Raw genomic sequence first — 12,123 nt, forward strand, 5'->3', positions numbered from 1 at the left:
TTGTAGGCAGCATACAAATGAGTCTTATTTTTCATCCATTCAGCCCCACTTAGTCTTTTGAATAGAGTATCTAGTCCATTTACTTTTAAAGAGATTACTGATAAGTAAGGTAGTAAGTGAAAGTCTCTCAGTTATGTCCAACTCTTTGTGACTCCATGGAGTATACAGTCCACGGAATTTCTCTAGGCCAGAAAACTGGCAGGGGTAGCCTTTCCCTTCTCCAGTGGATCTCCCCAACCCAGGAATCGAACCCAGGTCTTCCGCATTGCAGGAGGATTCTTTACCAGCTGAGCCACAAGGGAAGACTGTAGGTATGCATTTAATTGCCATTCTGTTACTTGTTTGCTGGTTGGTTTTGCTGTTTGTTTTCTTCTTCTTTTCATTTCTTCCCTTTTTGGTTGATGATTTTGTTTATTGTTATGTTTGGATTCCTTTCTCTTTGTTTTTTTGTGTCTCTTTTGTAGGTTTACTGATTTGTGAATACCATGAGATAGATAGATATGACAGTAATGTAAGTTCCAAAACATTCTAAAAGCTCTACATTTTTATTCCCCCTTAACATTTTGTTTCTGATGTCATATTTTACATCTTTATGTAAGTGCTTTAACTGTTATAACTGTTATGTAGCTATAGTTGACTTTACAACTTTTGTTTTTCATTCTCTATAATAACTTTTTAAAGTGTTTGTTCCACTATCTTTACTATATTTGCCTTCAGCAGTGACATTTTTTTTCCTTTTTATACTTTCCTATTTCTTGTTATGACCTTTTTTTTCTTTTTTTTGCTTAAAGGAGATCCTTAAACATTTCTTGTAAGACTGGTTCAGTGGCGATGAACTCTTGACTTCTGCTTGTCTTGTAAACTACCTCTCCTTCCATTCTGGATGATTTCCTTCCTGGGTAAAGTGTTCTTGGTTGTAGGTTTTTGCCCTTCAGCACTTTAAATATATCACACCCTTCTAGTCTGCAAAGTTTCTGCTGAATAATTAGCTGATCGTCTAATGGAATTTTTCTTGAATGTGTTTTTTTTTTCTCTTGTGCTTTCAAAATTCTCGCTTGTACTTTTGCTATTTTAATCATGCTGTTTTTATGGGGATCTCTTTGAGTTCATCTTCTTTGAGACTCTGTGCTTCCTCTACCTGGATATCTTTCCTTGTTTAGATTAGGGAAGTTTTGTGTCATTATTTTATCAAATGTATTTTCTACCCCCTTTACTCTCTTCTTCTTCTAGTGCCACTATAATGCTAATGTTAGCACACTTGATGTTTTCCTGGAGTTCCTTTAAACTATCCTCATTAAAAAACATATTTTTTTGCTTTGCTTATTTGGTGATTTCTACTATTCTGTCTCCAGGTCTCGTGCATTCTTTTATATCACCCAATCTGTTGTTGATTCTTTCTAGTGTATTTTTCAGTTCAGTTATTATATTCCTGAACTCTAATTTTATATTTTCTGACATTATATTTTCTAATCCTTTGTTGAAGTTCTCACTGTGTTCCTCTATTTTTCCCCTGAGTTCAGATCATTTTTATGACAACCACTTTGAACATTTTATCAAATAAAAACTTATACATTTTTGTTGTTGTTGTTTCTCATGGAGACTTACACATTTTTTATTTGTTTTTCCCTAGGTTTAATTTTCTTTTGTTTGGAATGTATTCCTCTAATTTCTCATTTTGCTTTACTTTTTGTATCTATGAAGTTAGGTGAAACAATGGCCTATACTGTTCTTGAAGGTATGTCCTTGTGTGGGAGCATCCCTATGCAGTCTACTTGTAGCCAGGGGTTTTGGTGAGAATGGTTGATCTGAAGCAAGTGTGGGCCAGGGCTTTTCTCTGGGATGCATTGCTGACTGCTGCCTTCATGGAGGAGTGATGCTGGAGGTAGATGGGTTAAAGCTGTAGCCCCATGTGATTAGGTCGTCACCAGCGGCATGCTGGAAGCTGCTGCATCAGCAAGGATTGTGAGTGGAGTTGAGGGGTTAGAGTCAGAGCCTGATTCAAAGTACAGTTTCCCCTGGGCTTACTTGTGGCCACCTTCTCAGAAAGATTGTTGGTTCCAGAGCCTGGTGCAGGCTGGTGGACATGCTGGGACAGTTTTTGCAAGCCATGTTAAGCACCAGGCTCCTCAAGTGGCTCAGCGGGTAAAGAATATGCCTGAAATGCAGGAGACATGGGAGATGTGGGTTTGGGAAAATCCCTTAGAGAAGGTAATGGCTACCCATTCCAGTATTCTTGCCCGGAGAATTCCATGGAGAGAGGTCTGGTGGAAAACAGTCCACTGGGGTCACAAAGAGTCAGACACATCTAAGCAATTAACACTTAAGCACCAAACACTTTTACATCTGCTGCTTCTGTGCTGGGATTGGAAATCAGTAAGTTTGCTCACACACCCTGTAGTAGCAGAGTCTCGGTTTACTAGAGCCCTCCAGTTCTCTCAGTTATAAGTCCTATTGGTTTTCAAAATCAGTTATAGGGTTTTGTCTTCCTGGTGCAAGATCTCCGGGCTGAGGTGCACAATGTGGAGCTCAAATTCTTCACTCCATAGAGGTGATCTCCAAGTTTGTGATATCCTCTTCCTCTTCCAGGGGTATGTGTCATGACTAGATCACTTCTTTTTCCCTTCTACCTGTGTTGATATATTTTCTTCTTTATATCCTTAGTTGTAGAAGAGCGATTCGCAGAGAGAGTTTTTCTAATTTTTTATGTCAAAGCTGCAATTTTGGTGTATTTGTGGGAAGAGGTGAGCTCAGCAACTTCCCACTCCACCATCGGATCCCCCCTCCAAGCTCTTCACACGGACAATTTTATAAATGCATCAGAGTAAAGCAGTAATTATAAATGACAAAATATTAATTTCCACACTTAAAGATCTGCTGAGAGTTGCAAATTGCCGAAGAAACTTGATTATTTCTGTGACAAATAACATTTCAAGACAATAACTAGAATTACAAGTGATAGCATATCAGGACATAGCAGACCTCTAGGAATTTCATACAAATTCTGGAATACTCATGTTAATAGCATATATCTACAAAAATATAACCCATCAAGGACTAGCATCACTTATTTGACAACGTTTTCCCCATAATTTAATATATTAAACAAGCATAACTAATATATCTTTTTATAAGTATAGAGAAAAAAAATTTTTGAGTTGTTCCAGTTCAGTTCAGTTCATTTGCTCAATTGTGTCCGACTCTTTGTGACCCCATGAACTGCAGCATGCCAGGGATCCCTGTCCATCGCCAACTCCTAGAGCATCCAGACCCATATCTATTGAGTTGGTGATACCATCCGCCCATCTCATCCTCTGTCGTCCCTTTCTCCCCCTGCCTTCAATCTTTCCTAACATCAGGATCTTTTCAAATGAGTCAGCTCTTTGCATCAGGTGGCCAAAATATTGGAGTTTCAGCTTTAACATCAGTCCTTGCAATGAACACGCAGGACTGATCTTTAAGATGGACAGGTTGGATCTCCTTGCAGTCCAAGGGACTCTCAAGAGTCTTCTCCAACACCACAGTTCAAAAGCATCAATTTTTCAGCGCTCAGCTTTCCTTTTTTTCTTTTTTCTTTTTATTTTTCAGTGGGTTTTGTCATACATTGACATGAATCAGCCATAGAGTTACACGTATTCCCCATCCCGGTTCCCCATCCCACCTCCCTCTCCACCCGATTCCTCTGGGTCTTCCCAGCCCACCAGGCCCGAGCACTTGACTCATGCCTCCCACCTGGGCTGATGGTCTGTTTCACCACAGATAATATACATGCTGTTCTTTCGAAACATCCCACCCTCACCTTCTCCCACAGAGTTCAAAAGTCTGTTCTGTACTTCTGCATCTCTTCTTCTGCCCTGCATATAGGGCCATCGTTACCATCTTTCTAAATTCCGTATATATGTGTTAGTATATTTTAATGTTCTTTATCTTTCTGGCTTACTTCACTCTGTATAATGGGCTCCAGTTTCATCCATCTCATTAGAACTGATTCAAATGAATTCTTTTTAACGGCTGAGTAATATTCCATGGTGTATTTGTACCACAGCTTCCTTATCCATTCATCTGCTGATGGGCATCTAGGTTGCTTCCATGTCCTGGCTATTATAAACAGTGCTGCGATGAACATTGGGGTGCACGTGTCTCTTTCAGATCTGATTTCCTCAGTGTGTATGCCCAGAAGTGGCATTGCTGGGTCATATGGCAGTTCTATTTCCCGTTTTTTAAGAAATCTCCACACTGTTTTCCATAGTGGCTGTACTAGTTTGCATTCCCACCAACAGTGTAAGAGGGTTCCCTTTTCTCCACACCCTCTCCAGCATTTATTGCTTGTAGACTTTTGGATAGCAGCCATCCTGACTGGCATGTAATGGTACCTCATTGTGGTTTTGATTTGCATTTCTCTGATAATGAGTGATGTGGAGCATCTTTTCATGTGTTTGTTAGCCATCTGTATGTCTTCTTTGGAGAAACGTCTGTTTAGTTCTTTGGCCCATTTTTTGATTGGGTCATTTATTTTTCTGGAATTGAGCTGCAGGACTTGCTTGTATATTTTTGAGATTAATCCTTTGTCTGTTTCCTCATTTGCTATTATTTTCTCCCAATCTGAGGGCTGTCTTTTCACCTTACTTAGAGTTTCCTTTGTTGTGCAAAAGCTTTTAATTTTCATTGGGTCCCATTTGTTTATTTTTGCTTTTATTTCCAGTATTCTGGGAGATGAGTCATAGAAGATCTTGCTGTGATTTATGTCGGAGAGTGTTTTGCCTATGTTCTCCTCTAGGAGTTTTATAGTTTCTGGTCTTACATTTAGATCTTTAATCCATTTTGAGTTTATTTTTGTGTATGGTGTTAGAAAGTGTTCTAGTTTCATTCTTTTACAAGTGGTTCCCCAGTTTTCCCAGCACCACTTGTTGAAGAGGTTGTCTTTTTTCCATTGCATATCCTTGCCTCCTTTGTCAAAGATAAGGTGTCCATAGGTTCGTGGATTTATCTCTGGGCTTTCTCTTCTGTTCCCTTGATCCATATTTCTGTCTTTGTGCCAGTACCATACTGTCTTGATGACTGTGGCTTTGTAGTAGAGTCTGACGTCAGGCAGGTTGATTCCTCCAGTTCCATTCTTCTTTCTCAAGATTACTTTGGCTATTCGAGGTTTTTTGTATTTCCATACAAATTGTGAAATTATTTGTTCTAGTTCTGTGAGAAATCCTGTTGGTAGCTTGATAGGGACTGCATTGAATCTATAGATTGCTTTGGGTAGAATAGCCACTTTGACAATATTGATTCTTCCAATCCATGAACACGGTATGTTTCTCCATCTGCTTGTGTCCTCTTTGATTTCTTTCATCAATGTTTTATAGTTTTCTATGTATAGGTCTTTCGTTTCTTTAGGTAGATATACTCCTAAGTATTTTATTCTTTTTGTTGCAATGGTGAATGGTATTGTTTCCTTAATTTCTCTTTCTGTTTTTTCATTGTTAGTATATAGGAATGCAAGGGATTTCTCTGTGTTAATTTTATATCCTGCAACTTTACTATATTCATTGATTAGCTCTAGTATTTTTCTGGAAGAGTCTTTAGGGTTTTCTATGTAGAGGATCATGTCATCTGCAAACAGCGAGAGTTTCACTTCTTCTTTTCCTATCTGGATTCCTTTTACGTCTTTTTCTGCTCTGATTGCTGTGGCCAAAACTTCCAACACTATGTTGAATAGTAGATGTGAGAGTGGGCATCCTTGTCTTGTTCCTGATTTCAGAGGAAATGCTTTCAATTTTTCACCATTGAGGGTGATGCTTGCTGTGGGTTTGTCATATATAGCTTTTATTATGTTGAGTTATGTTCCTTCTATTCCTGCTTTCTGGAGAGTTTTAATCATAAATGAGTGTTGGATTTTGTCAAAGACTTTCTCTGCATCTATTGAGATAATCATATGGTTTTTATCTTCCAATTTGTTAATGTGGTATATTACATTGATTGATTTGCAGATATTGAAGAATCCTTGCATTCCTGGGATAAAGCCCACTTCGTCATGGTGTATGATTTTTTTTAATATGTTGTTGGATTCTGTTTGCTAGAATTTTGTTAAGGATTTTTGCATCTATGTTCATCAGTGATATTGGCCTGTAGTTTTCTTTTTTTGTGGCATCCTTGTCTGGTTTTGGAATTAGGGTGATGGTGGCCTCATAGAATGAGTTTGGAAGTTTACCTTCATCTGCAATTTTCTGGAAGAGTTTGAGTAAGATAGGTGTTAGCTCTTCTCTAAATTTTTGGTAGAATTCAGCTGTGAAGCCATCTGGTCCTGGGCTTTTGTTTGCTGGCAGATTTCTGATTACGGTTTCGATTTCCTTGCTTGTGATGGCTCTGTTAAGATCTTCTATTTCTTCCTGGTTCAGTTTTGGAAAGTTATACTTTTCTAAGAATAAAGACTCTTCCAGAAAATTACTAGAGCTAATCAATGAATATAGTAAAGTTGCAGGATATAAAATTAACACAGAGAAATCCCTTGCATTCCTATATACTAACAATGAAAAAACAGAAAGAGAAATTAAGGAAACAATACCATTCACCATTGCAACAAAAAGAATAAAATACTTAGGAGTATATCTACCTAAAGAAACGAAAGACCTATACATAGAAAACTATAAAACATTGATGAAAGAAATCAAAGAGGACACAAGCAGATGGAGAAACATACCGTGTTCATGGATTGGAAGAATCAATATTGTCAAAGTGGCTATTCTACCCAAAGCAATCTATAGATTCAATGCAGTCCCTATCAAGCTACCAACAGGATTTCTCACAGAACTAGAACAAATAATTTCACAATTTGTATGGAAATACAAAAAACCTCGAATAGCCAAAGTAATCTTGAGAAAGAAGAATGGAACTGGAGGAATCAACCTGCCTGACGTCAGACTCTACTACAAAGCCACAGTCATCAAGACAGTATGGTACTGGCACAAAGACAGAAATATGGATCAAGGGAACAGAAGAGAAAGCCCAGAGATAAATCCACGAACCTATGGACACCTTATCTTTGACAAAGGAGGCAAGGATATGCAATGGAAAAAAGACAACCTCTTCAACAAGTGGTGCTGGGAAAACTGGGGAACCACTTGTAAAAGAATGAAACTAGAACACTTTCTAACACCATACACAAAAATAAACTCAAAATGGATTAAAGATCTAAATGTAAGACCAGAAACTATAAAACTCCTAGAGGAGAACATAGGCAAAACACTCTCCGACATAAATCACAGCAAGATCTTCTATGACTCATCTCCCAGAATACTGGAAATAAAAGCAAAAATAAACAAATGGGACCCAATGAAAATTAAAAGCTTTTGCACAACAAAGGAAACTCTAAGTAAGGTGAAAAGACAGCCCTCAGATTGGGAGAAAATAATAGCAAATGAGGAAACAGACAAAGGATTAATCTCAAAAATATACAAGCAAGTCCTGCAGCTCAATTCCAGAAAAATAAATGACCCAATCAAAAAATGGGCCAAAGAACTAAACAGACGTTTCTCCAAAGAAGACATACAGATGGCTAACAAACACATGAAAAGATGCTCCACATCACTCATTATCAGAGAAATGCAAATCAAAACCACAATGAGGTACCATTACATGCCAGTCAGGATGGCTGCTATCCAAAAGTCTACAAGCAATAAATGCTGGAGAGGGTGTGGAGAAAAGGGAACCCTCTTACACTGTTGGTGGGAATGCAAACTAGTACAGCCACTATGGAAAACAGTGTGGAGATTTCTTAAAAAATGGGAAATAGAACTGCCATATGACCCAGCAATGCCACTTCTGGGCATACACACTGAGGAAATCAGATCTGAAAGAGACACGTGCACCCCAATGTTCATCGCAGCACTGTTTATAATAGCCAGGACATGGAAGCAACCTAGATGCCCATCAGCAGATGAATGGATAAGGAAGCTGTGGTACATATACACCATGGAATATTACTCAGCCGTTAAAAAGAATTCATTTGAATCAGTTCTAATGAGATGGATGAAACTGGAGCCCATTATACAGAGTGAAGTAAGCCAGAAAGATAAAGAACATTAAAATATACTAACACATATATACGGAATTTAGAAAGATGGTAACGATGGCCCTATATGCAGGGCAGAAGAAGAGATGCAGAAGTACAGAACAGACTTTTGAACTCTGTGGGAGAAGGTGAGGGTGGGATGTTTCGAAAGAACAGCATGTATATTATCTGTGGTGAAACAGACCACCAGCCCAGGTGGGAGGCATGAGTCAAGTGCTCGGGCCTGGTGGGCTGGGAAGACCCAGAGGAATCGGGTGGAGAGGGAGGTGGGATGGGGAACCGGGATGGGGAATACGTGTAACTCTATGGCTGATTCATGTCAATGTATGACAAAACCCACTGAAAAATAAAAATTAAATTAAATTAAATTAAATTAAAAAAAAAAAAAAACTAAGATCATGACATACTGTCCCACCACTTCATGGCAAATAGATAAGGAAACAATGAAAACTGTGACAGACTTTATTTTCTTGGGCTCTGAAATTACTGTGGACAATGACTGCAACCATGAAATTAAAAGATATTTGTTCTTTGGGAGAAAAGCTATGACAAATCTTGTGAAACTGAAAGTGAAAATCATTCAGTCATGTCCGAATCTTTGTGGCCCCATGGACTATACAGTCCATGGAATTCTACTGGCAGAATACTGGAGTAGGTAGCCATTCCCTTCTCCAGGGGTTCTTCCCAATCCAGGAATCGAACCCAGGTCTTCCTCATTGCAGGTGGAATCTTTACCATCTGAACCACAGGGGAAGCCCAACAATACTGGAGTGGGTAGCCTATCCCTTCTGCAGCAGATCTTCCCAACCCAGGAATCGAACTGGGGTCTCCTGCATTGCAGGTGGATTATTTACCAACTCAGTTATGAGGGAAGCCCATGACAAATGTGCTAGGTATGTCATAGCTTTCCTTCAAAGGAGTCTTTTAACTTCATGGCTGCAGTCGAGGAGAAACTAAATAGCCTCTTGATGAAGGTGAAAGAGGAGAATTAAAAAGCTGGCTTGTAACTCAACATTCAAAAAACTAAGATCATGGCATTGGATCCCATCTCTTCTAGGCAAATAGATGGGGAAATAGTGGATGCAGTGACAGCTTTTCCTTTCTGAGTCTCCAAAACCACTGGGGACAGTGACTTCAGCCATGGAATTAAAAGATGACTGCTCCTCAGGAGTAAAGTTATGACAAGCCTTCCATGTTAAAAAGCAGGGATATGACTTTGCTGTCAAATGCCCATATAGACAAAGCTGTGTGTTTTCCAGTAGTCATGTATGGATATGTGAGTTGGACCATAAAGAAAGCTGAGCACTGAAGAATTGATGCTGAAGAAGACCCGAGAGTCCCTTGGACAGCAAGGAGAACAAACCAGTCAATGCTAAAGGAAATCACCCTGAATATTCATTGGAAAGACTGATGCTGAAACTGAAGCTCCAATATTTTGGCCACCTGATGTGAAGAGCAGACTAATTGGAAAAGACCCTGAAGCTGGGAAAGATTGAGGGCAGGAGGAGAAGGGGGTGACACAAGATAAGATGGTTGGATGGCATCATCAAACATTGGACATGAGTTTGAACAAACTCTGGGTGATAGTGAAGGTCAGGCAAGCCTGTCGTGCTACAGTCCATGGGTTTGCAATCAGTTAGACATGAATGAGCAACTAAACAGTAAAGGTATAACACACAAAAGGGTCTTTGCTATTGTACTGGTCTTTTCAGCTGACTGCACAACCCTTTTGTAGGTTAATCCATTGTGGTATAAGAATAGTGGCTTTCAAATATGTCGGTTCATTCCACAATGGGAGAAAGCTCTCATGGTAGCTTCATCATCCCCCACACTCCAAAGGAACATCTGCTGCCCATCCTGTATCCTCTCAACACCAATGCATAGATTTTTTTTAATATAAATATATTTATTTTAATTGGAGGCTAAGTATTTTACAATACTGTAGTGGTTTTGCTATATATTGACATGAATCTGCCACAGATGTACATGCATTCCCCATCCTGAACTCCCCTCCCACCTCCCTCCCCATCCCATCCCTCTGGGTCATCCCAGTGCACCAGCCCTGAGCACCCTGTCTCATGCATCGAACCTGGGCTGGCGATTCGTTTCACATATGATAATATACATGTTTCAATGTCATTCACCCAAATCATCCCACCCTCGCCCTCTCCTACAGAGTCCAAAAGACTGTTCTATACATCTGTGTCTCTTTTGCTGTTTCGCATATAAAGTTATTTTACCATCTTTCAAAATTCCATATATATGCATTAGTATACTGTGTTGATGTTTTTCTTTCTGGCTTACTTCACTCTCTATAATAGGCTCCAGTTTCATCCACCTCATTAGAACTGATCCAAATGTATTCTTTTTAATGGCTGAGTAATATTCCATTGTGTATATGTACCAAAGCTTTCTTATCCATTTGTCTGCTGGTGGACATCTAGGTTGCTTCCATGTCCTGGCTATTATAAACAGTGCTGCAATGAACATTGGGGTACATGTGTCTTTTTCATTTCTGATTTCCTCACTGTGTATGCCCTGCAGTGGGATTGCTGGGTCATATGGCATTCCTATTTCCAGTTTTTTAAGGAATCTCCACACTGTTCTGCATAGTGGCTGTACTAGTTTGCATTCCCACCAACAGTGTAAGAGGGTTGCCTTTTCTCCACAACCTCTCCAGCATTTATTGCTTGTAGACTTTTGGATAGTAGCCATTCTGACTGGTGTGAAGTGGTACCTCATTGTGGTTTTTGATTTGCATTTCTCTGATAATGAGTGATGTTGAGCATCTTTTCATGTGTTAGCCATCTGCATGTTTTCTTTGGAGAAATATCTGTTTAGTTCTTTGGCCCACTTTTTGATTGGGTCTTTTATTTTTCTGGAATTGAGCTGCAGGAGTTGCTTGTATATTTTTGAGATTAATTCTTTGTCTGTTGCTTTGTGTGCTATTATTTTCTCCCACTCTGAAGGCTGTCTTTTCACCTTGCTTATAGGTTCCTTTGTTGTGCAAAAGCTTTTAAGTTTCATTAGGTCCCATTTGTTTATTTCTGCTTTTATTTCCAGTATTCTGGGAGGTGGGTCACAGAAGATCCAGCTGTGATTTAAATCAGAGAGTGTTTTGCCTATGTTTTCCTACAGGAGTTTTACAGTTTCTGGTCTTATATTTAGATCTTTAATCCATTTTTGAGTTTATTTTTGTGTATGGTGTTAGAAAGTGTTCTAGTTTCATTCTTTTACAAGTGGTTCCCCAGTTTTCCCAGCACCACTTGTTAAAGAGATTGCCCTTTCTCCATTGTATATTTTTGCCTCCTTTGTCAAAGATAAGTTGTCCATTGGTGCGTGGATTTATCTCTGGGCTTTCTATTTTGTTCCATTGATCTATATTTCTGTCTTTGTGCCAGTACCATACTGTCTTGATGACTGTGGCTTTGTAGTAGAGTCTGAAGTCAGGCAGGTTGATTCCTCCAGTTCCATGCTTCTTTCTCAAGATTGCTTTGGCTATTCAAGGTTTTGTTGTTTTTCTTTTCTTTTTTTTTTTTTTTTTTTTGTATTTCCATACAAATTGTGAAATTATTTGTTCTAGTTCTTTGAAAAATACCTTTGGTAGCTTGATAGACCAATGCATAGATTATGCAGCATCTATTCATGGTTATCACTCCAAATATTCTAACACTATGCCCTGGCTTACCCTGCACTTGAGCTCCTCATCTAAATCTTCCTCCAACCATCTATAATATTTGCATTCCAATGAATACTAGGATGCAGTCAATTATGAGCTATCATATTCTGTAGTAGATTAGAAAACTTAAAATTTTTATAAATATACTTTTCCTCATAATAATTTTTAATAGACTCAAAAATATCTCTGTAAAAATTATGTTTAGCATTTAATGTTTATCTTACCTGGAAAGGATTTAGATATATTCAACCCATTATTTAGTTTAACAGCATAAATTTTCATCTTATTTTAATTTCTTTAAAACATTTTTAACAATTATGCTTTGATTAGACCTTAAACAACTAAGCATCACCATGACTTGTTGTTGTTGGCCAATTTTGTAGCAGAA

Source organism: Muntiacus reevesi, chromosome X (assembly GCF_963930625.1).
Source record: "Muntiacus reevesi chromosome X, mMunRee1.1, whole genome shotgun sequence".
Lineage (NCBI taxonomy): Eukaryota > Metazoa > Chordata > Mammalia > Artiodactyla > Cervidae > Muntiacus > Muntiacus reevesi.